This window comes from Mytilus edulis, chromosome 6 (assembly GCF_963676685.1).
Source record: "Mytilus edulis chromosome 6, xbMytEdul2.2, whole genome shotgun sequence".
Lineage (NCBI taxonomy): Eukaryota > Metazoa > Mollusca > Bivalvia > Mytilida > Mytilidae > Mytilus > Mytilus edulis.
The window spans coordinates 80,436,374-80,451,870 of NC_092349.1; the positions used below are offsets into that span (position 1 = coordinate 80,436,374).

Here is a 15,497-nt window from a genome sequence, read left to right on the forward strand (position 1 = left end):
GTTTGACAATCCTTCATTAAAAGAAATCGGCACGTAAACACTGATATTACTATATAATAAAACATTTTGGCTAGACATCAACCATCAATCTTTTGAATCTTTATCCTTCACCCTAGCCACACAAACACATACACACATAAATTGATGCCTAACACAATTCAAGAAATTCGTATTTCTTTATATTCTCTACTGTAAAATCCCTACCTGCTTAGGATTTGAATAATTGTGGTCATTACACGCAGATTTGAGAGTACTCAAAATTACTGGAAGCCAGTTTATTGATTGATTTTTAAACATCCCAGTGTCAAATATGTATGCAAGTTTGGGACAAATTTTTTTTTACAATAAATACAACTTGGAGCTAGGTCCTGTAATCGGTGTCGTCCAGGACGAACGTCTGGAAATTTAAAAATGCCATGCATTTGAAAATGAGGGATTGTTGGATAGGAGCAGAAATTTTACCTTTCAGTAGACCAACTACGAACTCCTCAAAGAGTTGCATTCTCTCTACAACTATTACGGGGCGCCGAATGGGACTCTTGTGATTTTGTACTCGAAATTCAATTGTGTACGGACAAAAGTGAGTTTTGTTCAACAAAAATGAGTTCAGTTTAACAAAATTTGTAGCACACTACAAATTTAAAACTTTGTCATACAAAATTATCTTTCAGTGGACAAAAGTTACTTTTGTCATGACAAAATTCATTTTTGTTACACAGACTTTACTTTTGTTACCTAATTTGAAAATTGGGCGACAAAAGTTTGTTTAGTTTGGATTCTGTGAACTAATTTGCATACAAAATTGACTTTTGTAAGACAAAGTCACAGGCACTTGTCTTAGAATTTTTTCCCCCTATATATATACCTTAATATAACACTAAGGTATATAGGGGGGAAAAAAATCTGAGACAAGTGCCTCTGGACAAAGTTGGCTTTTGTGAGACAAAATTGACATTTGTGAGACAAAATTGACTTTTGTGAGACAAAATTGACAAAATTGAATTTTGTCTCACAAGATTGAATTTTGTCTCACAAAATTCAGTTTTTTCTCACTAAAGTCAATTTTGTCTCACAAAAGTCAATTTTGTCTCACAAAAGTCAATTTTGTCTCACAAAAGTCAATTTTGTCTCTCAAGTCAATTTTGTGACGACAGAACACAATTTTGTGACGACAAAATTGACATTTGTGAAAGTCAATTTTGTATCACAAAAGTCGATATTTTATGCAAAATAGTTCACAGAATCCAAACTAAACAAATTTGCATACAAAATTGACTTTTGTGAGACAAAACTCAATTTTGTGAGACAAAATTCAATTTTGTCAATTTTGTCTCACAAAAGTCAATTTTGTCTCACAAATGTCAATTTTGTCTCACAAAAGTTAACTTTGTCCGGAGGCACTTGTCTCAGAATTGACTTTTGTGAGACAAAATTGACTTTTGTGAGAAAAAACTGAATTTTGTGAGACAAAATTCAATTTTGTCAATTTTGTCTCACAAAAGTCAATTTTGAAGTTCTCATAAAACAAGTCTGTATCACATAGTTTTGTAAGACAAAAATGATTTTGTTATGAAAGAATTGAATTTTGTACAAAACCACAAGAGTCCCATTCGGCGCCCCGTAAATATAGGCATCGGATTTAATGTCCCCATTCTGACCAGACGTGACTGCGTATTTATACATCCTGCACAGCCAAACGGACGATCAACATTGGCAAGTCGGGTGAAGACAAAGTGGAAAGCTAGTTGAACGGCCGACACTCGGCTAACCGAGAGATAGGTCGGTTAATCTATATTGAGTATGCGGCTATATCGGCGGTGGGTCTGTTAATCGGGTTGGCTAAAGTCTGTTAATCAGGTGTTATCGTGAAAATCAGTGCAAGGTCAGCATGTTTCATTGTATTACTTTTTAATTATATTTATATCATAAAAACTATTCATGTCTGACAAAATGATTTGGAGTACTGAATACAGTGGTGTAATTATTTTTTTTCTAGCTTCAATAAACGATCTATAATATGAAAAGGCGAGTTACTCATCAATAAATTTATACACATTTTACACACACAAAATGTACACAAAAATGACAAGTTGGTTGAGTTTACTTGCATGCAATCTTTTGAACATCGAAAAAAGACTGGCATTATGTTTGTTTACCATATTAACATCAATATGTGAAAAATCTACACGAAAAACTGTATTTTGGTGACATAAATCAATTTTTGATAAAAATATGGTCTGTTAATGGGTCGGATGTATAAAACTCGGTCTGTTAATTGGTCTGTTAAGAGTTATGAATGACTTTACAAGTATAATTTAATTGCTATATGGGATGTTATCTGAATAAAGAGATAGGCCAAATATTAGTGGTTAGAATAAATGGAAACAACACATGAACAATGAAACATAAGTTTAGACAATGGAATCTGAAAATTGATAGAAATGATTTTAAAAAGTGTAAAATCAAAGTAATATTAATTTCATCAAAGAATGGTCGCATATATCATGTGGATTCTGTTTCATTGATATAAATGGCACCAATTTGTCATTTACATAGCTAACAAGTACATACATCAGAGATAAACTTCGTAATGTTTTGATCTTTTTTATCAAATGAACTGAAATATGTTTATAATGCAAACAAATATAGACAAACCTTTCAACATCAACCTTTCTCTACACCACCTTGAAGGTCACTCGATAGAAAAACAAGCACGTTTGCGGACTGCGAGTCGGCTAAATGACTTAAGATATCATAGGAATACATCATTACTCGAAAAATAAAATTAATATTATGCATTTATTGTGATTTACAGGAATATAAAATTGTCTTGTTGTTACACATTAAATCAGCACCCAACACTAATATAAAAAAAACTTACTAATGTCTATTTCTTGTTTAGAACCACGGTTTAGAACTTGGTAAAGACATTTCCTTAGTCGGCAGAAAATGAGAATGATGACTCGATACAAAGGAAAATACATACCGGAAATAAACTTCTCATAGATACCAGGATTGAAATTTTATATTCGCGCCTTATTAATATATTTACGCCAGACACGCGTTTCGTGTATGAAAAACTCATCAGTGACGCTCGAAAAAGATGTTTAAAAGGCCAAAATCAAAGTTGAAAAGCATTCAGGAAATACAACTAATACCGGCGTCACACATCAGCGTATAGCTCCGGCGTGTTAAAAATCATTTACGCTGCCAATATGCTTTAAGCGTGTATTGGGCGTACTAGAAGTGTACCTAAGGCTAAGCGTTTATCCGGCGTTCAAGAAACGTGTGTTGGCGTATGTTGTATGTTTTTTATGCTGCATACACATTTCCTCGGGTTGTAGCGTTCATCAAGCGTATTTACTTTCCTTCAGTGGCTAGAGGTATAGGGGAGGGTTGATATCTCATAAACATGTTTATCCCCTCCGCAATTTTGAGCCTGTCCCAAGTCAGGAGCGTCTGGCCTTTGTTAGTCTTATATGATTTTTAATTTTAGTTTCTTGTGTATAATTCGGAGTTTATTATGACGTCCATTATCACTGTACTAGTATGCATATTTTTTAAGGGGCCAGCTGAAGGACGCCTACGGGTGCGGGAGTTTCTCTCTACATTGAAGACCCATTGGTGGCCTTTGTCTGTTGCCTGTTCTATGGTCGGGTTGTTGTCGCTTTGACACGTTCCCCATGTCCTTTCTCAATTTTACCTTTGTTTTTCGACGTACTTCAAACTTATGCAACGCGCTTTGAACGATTGCTAAACGTTCCTATGGCGTGCAACTAACGTATACCGACTTTGTCAGTTTTCTCTGTACGTTTGATGCACGCTGGTCTATCCGCCAATGTGTGACGCCGGCATAAGGTAATCTTTTCCTAAGGTAGAAAAGCCTTAGTAATCCAAAGAAAACGCATGGAATTTAACCAGCTGAATTGCAACACATGACAGATTCATAGATGTTACAGACTTTGAAAAGACAAAAAAATAAGGCTGATTGATAACTTGGCGTAAATAATAAATTCATGCGAATTCGAGCGGCCAATCAGTCCATATAACGCTAATTTGAAATGACACACCCTTTTAATGAAATGCAGAGAATTTTTTTTTAAATAAAAGTGCTCTTTCTATAAGGATACTGTTGCACCGTATTGTAATTTTTTCGTTATAAGTACATCTCATTTTTTTCAATGTGAAAATATAAACTCAAGGTAGTAAGACTATTGTCGTGGCTAAATAACTCTTAACTGACACGATTTAAATTGTCCAACCCATTAACAGACTGTATTCCCCTAATATTCATTAAAATGTGGTATAACTCAACTTACATAACAATTATGAAATATTTATCAATGACAATTGATTTTTTAGAACCAAAGTACTACTTTGTGTCCTTTAAATCATATCTAAAAATGGTTTTTGGCCTTTTATCTAAAATATTGCTATGCGTACAAGCATAAAAACCACATACTTGCGCGACGCCTTTTCGTTTTACTTAAAATTGCGCAGACTATGCATTTTTTTTAATGGTGGAAAATGTTCTATGATAGATATCATTTTGTCAGACACTTTTCTTTTTTTGATGTGATTCTCATAATGTGCCAAAAAATCTGTATATTTAACAGAGTTTAACATTAAATTGTGAGTTTTACTCTTAACAGACGTATAACCAACCCGATTAACAGACCCACCGCCTATATAGCCGCATACTCATTATAGATTAACCGACCTATCTCTCGGTTAGCCGAGTGTCGGCCGTGTAACTACTAATTGAAAAACTCATGTGTCTAAGTTGAAGTTAATTTAATTTTTTGTTGATAGAAGTGAAATGATCTGAACCAAACTTCTAGTTTATAGTTTCTATATAAGGTAAAATCGTAAAAACATTCAATTCTATCCAATATTCCATTCATTATAAGGACGAGCGACTAGTGTACACATGACATTCGATAATTAATAGTTGTGACAACTTCACTGGCTTTCATCTACAGATAACGTTGTTTATTATTTTTTTAATATTTGTGAAAAAATTATGTGTAGGCACGTGCTTAAAGTGCCTAACGGCAGCTACGCCCCTGTGAGTGTGAATTCACATTACAGTAAGACGTGTCACGGTACTTTTCTATCCCAAATTCATGTTATTAATTTTGATCTTATATTTGTTATTCTCGTCGGATTTTGTCTAGATTAAATGCTCAGTTCGTTTCTTTGTGTGTTACATTTCATTGTTGTGTCGTTGTTCTCCTCTTGCGTTTCCCTCAGTTTTAGTTTGTAACCCGGAATTTTTTTTTTCATTCGATTTATGAGTTTCGAACAGCGATATATACTACTAGTAGTTGTGCCTTTATTTGCACTTGGAGATGTATGAATCAGCACATGTAAAGCAAAATATTGTCCTATGAAATATTGTACCACAAGACAATATTTCATAACTATGTATCATGAAATATTGTCCTCGTCTATGGAAAAATGTCCAGAGAAGGACAAATTTGCATAGTGAAATTGTGTCTGTATATAGACAATATTTCACGGATGAATACTATGGAATTTTGTCTTGTTAAAGGAGGTTATATTTTGTGTGAATTAAGACAATATTTCACAGATAAATACTACAAAATTGTGTCCTGTTAAAGGGAGGTTATATTTTGGTTATATTTCGTGAGTATTGAGACAATATTTTATAGACAGATTGTCATGGAATTTCGTCTCATGAAGGGGAGGTTATCAACATATATTCATGTATATAGAATTTTTTCTGCAGCATGTGCCTGTGTATATATTTACAAAGTAAGCTATTGTCAGTACATTACTTATACTTGTACAGTATAATGTAATAAAATGAAACCTACGTTAAACAATTCTTTAATCTATAATAAAACATTTGTAATGTTTCTATGCAAATTTGAAACTCACTATTAGTAATAATATAAATTCTCTACTATACAAAACAATTTCTGTTATTAATCTAAAAATATTCATGCTGCATGCTTGTGCACTATTTCTAATTGTGAAATAGTTTGATATTTTCAAAGCCAGTATTTCATATATAGTGAAGTATTGTCATGAACAGAATTTCATAGTAAAATATTGTCCAGAAGGAGGTGACAAATTTTAATGGACAAGGACACTATTTCATAATGAAATATTGTCCAAGACAATATGAAATACTGTCAGTGGACAATATTTTATATGAAAATTTGTCCGACAGACAATATTTCATGGAGGACAATATTTTATGTTACACACATTGCAAGGCGGATGCATTTTCACGCATGTGGTTTAATTGTTGCAGTATGTCAGTTGTGTTTTCACAAATTGGGAAAAGGACCAATGTCAGTCAGGGCACAGGCACTTGTCTCAGAAAAAAAATTTCCTATATACCTTAATATAACACAAGGTACTTAACTAAATTTTTTGAAAAATGACACCCAGTCCCGAATTCCCGTTATTTTTCGATTTCTCGGTTGTCAAACCTACTTAAACTTATTATGCCGTAAATCTAAATTGATTTATCTACACAATGGTATATGACACGACTATCATTGTTGCCGGGATCATTAGTAGCTAAGCAGGTCTCAGAAGTCGGTCAACAGGATTTTTTTTTGCATTCGTCTCAAACTTTGGCAACACCCAGTCCGCATGTAATTTTATACTGGTTTTTCATTGGTCAATCGTCTGGCTAAAACTAAATGTGGGAAATTTTGGTCAATTTATAACTCTACATTAGTGTCGTTGTGTACACGTGTGCTTCATAACAAAATGAATGTCAAACAGCTTATAGCATTGAATGAGGTAAAAAATGGTCATAACCTTTTGCTTCTGGGGCAAAATGGAACGAGGAAGAGCCATTTGGTCTGTACTATAGAACAAGAACTAAAACAAGAACGTGTCCTCAGTACACGAATGCCCCACTCGCACTATCATTTTCTATGTTCAGTGGACCGTGAAATTGGGGTAAAATCTCTAATTTGGCATTAAAATTAGAAAGATCATATGATAGGGAACATGTGTACCAAGTTTGAAGTCGATTGGACTTCAACTTCATCAAAAACTACCTCGACCAAAAACTTTAACCTGAAGCGGGACAGACGGACGAACGAACGCACAGACCAGAAAACATAATGCCCCTCTACTATCGTAGGTGGGGCATAAAAAGGGGGGAAACGGTCGCAGTCACAGGAACAACGGGAGTGGCTTCCTTGAATATATGTGGGATTACTGTCCATTCCTGCTCCGGTATAGCAGATGGTCATTTTTCAAATGACGAACTATTACAAAAATTGACTATTGATGAATATTTTCGAAAATACAATTAAGGGGTTCTGCATGTTTAGGATTTTAAAAATGTCAATTTACCATTCAAATAAGGATTGACATATGTTTTTGTTTTGTTTTCCCTACTCAAAATGATATCAAAATGTTATTAGAAATATACATACCATGAACAAATAGCATTATTAGCTAAATACATCTTTTCATGATACTTCAAAATTTCTCGCTTTTCAAACCTTTTGGAGTTATCTCAATATCTTATGTAAAGTCCAGAGAGAGTCTGAATGATGTCAATAAAATGGGAAAATCTGAGTTCTAAAATTAGAAACTCCTGACACATTCGACAGACCTCAAAAAACACTTATTTGGGTTTGTTTCACATAATCTGTAAAGAATTAACAATAAAGATAATAATTTATAGTCAGAGGGAAGCAGACAGTTTTTATTTTATTAATTTTTATAATAATTCAATCACTGCGGGCTGGGTCACTTCAGTTGCCAAAGTTTGAGACTAATGCAAAAACAATCCAGTTGACCGACTTCTGAGACCTGCTACTAATGATCCCGACAACAATGATAGTCGTGTCATATACCATTGTGTAGATAAATCAATTTAGATTTACGGCATATTAAGTTTAGGTAGGTTTGACAACCGAGAAATCGAAAAATAACGGGAATTCGGGACTGGGTGTCATTTTTCAAAAAATTTAGTTAAGTACCTTGTGTTATATTAAGGTATATAGGAACAAAATTTTCTGAGACAAGTGCCTGTGAGTCAGGGGTAATGCTAAAACAAGTCATGTTTATTTTTTTGAAGATGTAAGTAATATTTACATAAAAATGAATTTGTAATATTGTCATTTCATTTTCAAGGTTAGAAAAATCTCTCCCTTAATCTTCTCAAAAATCTCATCATAGTAATGGTTTTACTTTTGGGAGGTAAAAACATGCCTACGCAAAATCATCATGATTTTTGTCTTGCCTTGACGGAGTTAAAAAGCAAGATATAGGTATGCTGTTTCTGGCGTAGGCGCGATGGCAGCGGTATCAACAATGTATTAGTTTGTGATTTATAGGTCTAGTTTATGGTGAAAAACCACAAGTGGTAGGTCATGATATCTTATTATCATGGAGGTTATTTTGCCCTGCATTCTCAGTCTTGGTCTTGGTCGATTGACTTTGATACTTTTGCTTATTTTACATGCATTAGCTTGTGATTACGTCAGTTTATGTGGAACCACTAGTGTAAGGTCGATCAACGATATTTGGTATGCAGTTGTGTAAGCATTGGCATATCTCATTTCCATGAAGATTATTTGGCTCTTTCCTGCTAATCGTGGTCTGTTGACTTTGAAAATTTTGCTACGTTACCACGTATACATGTGTGATAAGGTCAATTCAAAGGGAACCATTAGTGGTAGGCCAATGTTAATTGGTATTCAGTTGAATAAGCATGAGCGGATTACATTTCCATGGTCCTGAACCCCCCCCCCCCCCCCCTCAGTCATGGTCTATGGACTTTTAAACTTTTTCTTTGTTTACAAGTATTAGTTTGTGACTAGATCCGTTTAAGATGAACTGCTATTAAATGTTAAGTCAACGAAACTTGGTGTTCAAATTTATTGGCATTTGCATGTATTATCGTTTCCGTGGAGATTAAATAGCCCCAATCCCTCTTCATGGTTCATCGACTTTGAAACTTTTACAGTCGACAAGTTAATGTTTGTGTTTTGGTTTGTTTAAAAGGAACGTCTTTGATAAGTCAGTGATATTTGAAATGCAGTTGTAATAGCATTGGCACATCTCATTTACATGGAGATTGTTTTGCCATGTACCTCATTCATGGTTCATTGACTTTGAATGTTTGAATAACTGATGAAAAGTGTTAAAGTATTGCTATTTTAATTTCAACATTTGCATAATAAAAAAATTAAAAATGCAAGATATATCTCTGTGATAAACAGTTTATCTAATTGTCTTCTGATAAGGGATAAATCTTAAAATCTCCAAAACTAAACAAAGAAATCATTTCGCACAAATTTCAAGTAATTGTTTAAGGCAATCAAAAAGATTAATCAGATGGCTTGAAAATTAGCAGTATTTTGAAGATAACAGACAAATCAGATTTGCAGGTTCAATCAGCACTGACAGCAGTAGAGTGAGTAGCTGCATTTTAGCATTGTAAGCACATGATTACAAATAATTTAAGAATTTTTTTCACGTCATTGAAATTATACTTTTATGAATAGCTAATATAAACCAGAGGCTCTAAATAACCTGTGTCGCTCATCTTGGTCTATGTGCATATTGAACAAAGAACACAGATGGATTCATGTCAAAATTGTGCTTTAGTGATGGTGGTGTGTTTGCAGATCTTACTTTACTGAACATTCTTTCTGCTTACAATCATCTTTATCTATAATGAACTTGACCCAGCAGTAACAGTGGAAAATATTTTGTAAAAATTATGAAAATTGTTAAAAATTGACTATAAAGGTCAATAACTCCTTAAGGGGTCAGTTGACCATTCTGATCATGTTAACTTATTTTTATGTCTTACTTTGCTGTACATTATTGCTGTTTACAGTTCATCTCTTAAAATTTCCAATTCAGGGGCAGTAACCAAAAAACGGGTTACCTGATTGATCTGAAAATTTCAGGGCAGATAGATCTTACTCTAATGAACAATTTTATCCCGTCAAATTAGCTTTAAATGCTTTGATGTCAGAGATATGAACCAAAAACTGCAATTTACCCTATGTGCTCAAATACTATTTTAGCCATGTCGGCCATCTTGGTTCTCGGGCGGGGCCATTGGACACATGTTTAAACTTCATACCCTAATGATGATTGTGGACATGTTTGGTTAAATTTGCCTTAATAGTTTTAGAGGAGAAGATTTTTGTAAAATATTACAAAAAATTACGAAAAATTGTTAAAGATTGACTATCAAGGGCAATTACTCCTTAAGGGGTTAACTGACCATTTTGGTCATGAAAATTATTTGTAGATCTAATTCTTACTTTTCTGAACATTATTGCTGTTTACAGTTTATCTCTATCTATAATAATATTCAAGATAATAACCAAAAACGGCAAAATTTCCTTAAAATTACCATTTTTCAGGGGCAGCAACCCAACAACAGGTTGTCTGATTCATCTAAAAACTTCAGGGCAGATAGATCTTGACCTGACAAACAACTTTATGTCCATGTCAGATTTGCCCTGAATGCTTTAGTTTCAGAGATATAAACCAAAATCTACATTTTACCCCTATGTTCTATTTTTAGCCATGACGGCCATCTTGGTTGGTTGGCCAGGTCAACGTACAAATTTTTCAAACTAGATATCCCAATGATGATTGTGGCCAAGTTTGGTTTAATTTAATTGGCCCAGTAGTTTCAGAGGAGAAATATTTTGTAAAAGTTAGCGACGGACGACGACGACGGACGACGGACGCCAAGTGATGAGAAAAACTCACTTGGCCCTTTGGGCTAGGTGCAGAGGGCCGAGTGAGCTAAAAAGAAGATGTAGCGGATTGCCAATGAGACAACTCTCCACAAGAGACCAAATGACATTACAACCTTCAACAATGAGCAAACCCATACAGCATAGTCAGCTATAAAAGACCCCGAAATGACAATGTATTAACAATTCAAACGGGACTACTTGTTATACCAAAAAATATGTATACAAATGATAACTACGAAAGAAAAGCCTCCAAATGCATTGAATTGATTTTGTTGCCAATAAACATGATAAAGTGTGTGGTTCAATTGTTTTGATATTTTTGTCATACATTTTTAAGACGGACGCACAGGCCCGCCATCGTTAAAACATCATGCGCCATCGTCAAAAGATACCCGCCATCGTTGAATTATCTTCCGCCATCGTCAAATGATATCCGCCATTGTCAAAACGAAGGAGGGACAAGGTTAAGGTCTGAACAGTTGCAATAACCATGTGTATCAACTCTAATATACCAAGACAAATATATGCATGAGAAGAATAACTTGAATCAAAATAGATCTAGATGTTCAGAGAAAATTTACAATACACAGACAAAAGACAGATGCATTGTCAGAGTAATGGGGGTACAGAATAGTGGGGCTGTCAGAGTAATGGGGTGACAAAATAATGGTTGTAAGACTAATAAGATTTAATTTAAACATATTTATTATTTATAGTGGATTGGGAAACAAGTTTTGCAATTTATATTAACCCCTTTCCATTTTGCGGGTGCAAGTGCTGACTTGCAGCGGCATTAGCCTGCTCTTTTTCGAAATCTGCAAGGGTGTCTTTCACGTGCAAAAGATATGGCTCTCTCTTAACACGAGTCAGCCATTTATCGTCCCCTTCCGACGGACGAATAAGCTCGAGATGTCACCGTATTACCAAATTCCACCTCAAAAACCTTTTGCCATGTCTGTGAAAGGAAAACATGCCTATCAAATTCCACATGAAACACAAAACGCATTTAACTTTTATATATAACAATCTAGGGGGGGGGGGGGGGGGGGCAATAACTTTTATGTTAACCTGTTTTAGCCTTTTATAAGGTGTTCTTAACTGTTATATGAGATAAAATTGAACTGTTAACTGTTTTCAACCCACAGTCTGTTATCTGTTCCGTTAAATTTTGCAATGATTTTTTTTTGAAAGTGGGACTCCTGTTATATGTTAATTCACTCTTAAAGTGTTCACTGTTTTTGACATAATTTGTCTCTGTGAACTGATCTTAACTGTTATTTACACGAATCTTTGACGCCTTACAGCAAGGCGTCAAAGAAAAAAATATAATAGCCTTTCAAGAAGTCATAATTATTTGGACTAATATGTTACTGTCTTTGGGGATCTTTGAAAATATTAATCCTTGATGAAATTGAGAATGGAAATGGGGAATGTCTAAGAAGCAACAACCCGACAAAAAGAGTAGAAAACAGCCCATGGCAAAACAAAAACGAGTCTTCAACACAAGTTATATGGTCATCATCATACTTTATTTCCTCCTAAAAAAAATCAAGACGTATATGGCTGAGGTTCCAGACTTGGGACAGGTACAACAAATGTGACGATGTTAACAATGTTTTGTGAGATCAAGAAATAAAAAATGTTTTGTGAGATCAAGAAAAAAAAATTGTTTTGTGAGATCTCAACTCTCCCCCTATACTTCTAACCCATGTAGTTCATTTCTGCCTCCTATTTATAATTTATCCAACAGTTTATAGGAGGGGGCCACTTCACACCTAGCTAAAACCCTGGTCAGTCCCAAGATAAATACATTTAAGATGTTAAAGAAAGTTACATTGACCCAGAGCACCGCAATGGAGTTGTGAAAAATAAAGTACTGTTTGAATTTGCAATTCGAAAAATAATTGAACAATGCGGCATGGTATAAGAGGAAGACACATGAGGACTTAGTTCTCAAATTGATGCCAAATTTGCTAGTCTAAGACTTTAGAAATGTAAAGATGGACAAAAGGCTTTTTCTATATCAGCTATGGGTTCTAGGGTACTTTGTGATTTATACATTCATTTTAACATGTTTCATGATTTGCAATATAAATCAGTAATCTTTTCAATTCCTTTTTATAAAAGCTTATAAGCTACGAGTCGCATGAATACACCGATGTATTAGGCCCCCAACCATAATGGTTAGACCCTATAGTAATCATGGTAACAACTCCGTCTGTATGTCACACTTTCCTGCGTTGCACGAGAACCCAAGTTTGATTCGAATGAAACGTTAACACAACAATACACATAACAAGAGGAAGCCTTTCTTTTGATTATAAAGCATTTTCGATGATTCATATCTGAAAAATTGGACTATGGCTGGTGAGGCCTTTCCTCAGGGCCTTTCAAGACGTCACTCTGTCAATGTGGGATATAAAAAAAAACACAGAAAATGTCAAAATCCATAAATACCCACAGAGGCGCATGATTGATTATCTGGACAAATTTGAGAGTTGGTATGATTTGTGGTATCTGCATGTTTTTGTGGTTTTTTTTACATTTGAATGACAAAATATTTTGCAAAAAGAATTTTGAATTACCCATTAATATGTCGATAACATAAATACTACAGTGCCACCTATAACAATGTAAATTCAAAAGATAGTCACGATCCAGAGCAAAAATGTTTATCCTTCTATTTTAGTTCCGGGATATGGTTTTTAGACGAATCTGTCATATGACTTCCATCATCACGTGACAAAAATGTATGCATCGTCAATCGGCAATCCTCGGGTGACTCCGCTACTCTTCCTCTATCCTTAGATGATGGTACGGAATATACCACGGAATAGGTCAAGTTGTGACGAATGTATGCATAGTCTCAGTCGGCAATCCTCGGTAGAATCCGCTACTCTAATTATATCCTTAGAAGGTGGACCTTAAATTCTATGGCAGCTAGCCAGATCAGGGTACGGAGCCGGCCGAGTTGAGACGAATGTTCACTGCATTTTACCCTTTTATATTATTTTTGATAGAGCATCTAACAAAACTTACAAACTTCAATCTATATACCATAATAACTAATCATAGGAAGTTTTTTTCTTTAATTGTCTCTTTAGTTTCAGAGAAAAAGTTTACTGGTGCAAGAATAAAATTGAATGCAATAGCCTACGCTGGCCTTTTGTAAACTGGTCCGCCGTTTCATCTATAACTTCGCACCAATGTAGCGATAAGTGACTGAACACAACAGTTCATGCCTTTAGTGGAGGGTAGTAATAACTTTTACCGCCAGACGTCAAACGGCCATTTTCGGCTACCGTTAGCGTCAAATTGATTAAACTGATTTTACCGTGATTCGTCGAGATTTTTACCCTTATAAATATATTTTTCATATTTTTTTACTATCTTACTGCTTACTAATCATCTAGATCAACTTTTGTAAGTAATATATATATATATATATATGGAAGTTTTTAACGACCTTGACTGGCTATACAGCCCTTGCACAGTCGGATAAGTAAAATATCAAAGAGATTATGACTTATCATGCATCGGTCAGTCATTGCCCACTTTGGTCATGTCAGTCACGTATACTGAATTTTCTGATATTTAATCTTAACATTTTACTATATTTATGAACTAAATATTTTATAATTTCTTTTTTATAATAGAATCTATTCTTTCAGTACTTTTTATTTTCTCATAAGTTGTCTACCTTTAGAATGTCCGCCATATTGTCTCCAACAAGGATTTTGCATATACAAGACATACAAATCGATTTTTTTAAATAAAATTATAATTACACTTTTATTGAATAAAAACGAGTAATATATCTAATTAATATTCTTTTATATTGTTAAAAGTAGTATACACTATAAAAAGTAGAATAACACCATCAGAGACATATAATACAATTTTATGTCTCTGACACCATAAAAAATCTTTTTCTCAGGATATATTTATCAGTTTATTTTGGGGATATAATGTTTTTTTCGTATTTCTCGGGAAATCGTGGTACTGTCAAAAATATCATTTTCGTGATTCGTCAGAGGTATCACATAATTATCGTCACCGCTATTTTTGGAAAAGAATTAACGTGATTCGGCAAAAGCATTCTATTTTTTTATCGTCTAAAAGAAAATGCATATTTTATCGTCATGCACCAAAAATAGTCGTTAACGTTATTTGGCAGCAAGAATTTTTTCCGTTATTCGTCATGAAGGTACCCCCATTACCACCCTCTTAGTGGGGTGGCCTTTAGTCAAATCGGCTAAAAAAACATACACTAATATTTTTTTATTGATAATAGTTATCAAAGGTACTAGGATTATAGTCATTATAATTTAATACGCCAGACGCACGTTTTGTCTACATAAGACTCATCAGTGACGCTCAAATCAAAATAGTTATAAAGCCAAACAAGTACAAAATTGAAGAGCAACAAACACTTAAACCACATGGCAACCTTAAATTGCACAATGTATGACTGGTTTATTTATACATGTTATATGAAAGAATTAAAAAACGCATGAAAAAAATTCTGACATGTTTTCTTGTCAGAACAAAAAAAAAAAAACCATGCTTATATTCTAATATGCCAGACACCACGGACATATCTATACAAATTTCATCAGTGGCACACCAGCACCTGAACAGAAACAATTGTTTTTTCACAAATTAATCTTAATTGATCTTAGTTTATTTTTGTCATTTTGGGGAATTTGGTGTTGATGACAATCTTTGATAAAATTGAGAATGGAAATGGGGAATGTGCCAAAG

The 15,497-nt window shown here is 34.2% G+C and overlaps 1 protein-coding gene across 1 annotated transcript in view; it reads right to left on the reverse strand.

The window, feature by feature from the left end:
* LOC139528613 (uncharacterized) overlaps positions 1-13,433 on the reverse strand; it is a 46,201-nt gene extending 32,768 nt beyond the window's left edge. Inside the window, exon 1 of the mRNA XM_071324648.1 lies at positions 13,319-13,433. The gene's annotated coding sequence lies outside the window, so the exon portion shown is untranslated. The remainder of the gene's footprint in view (positions 1-13,318) is intronic.
* Positions 13,434-15,497: the final 2,064 nt, after the last annotated feature.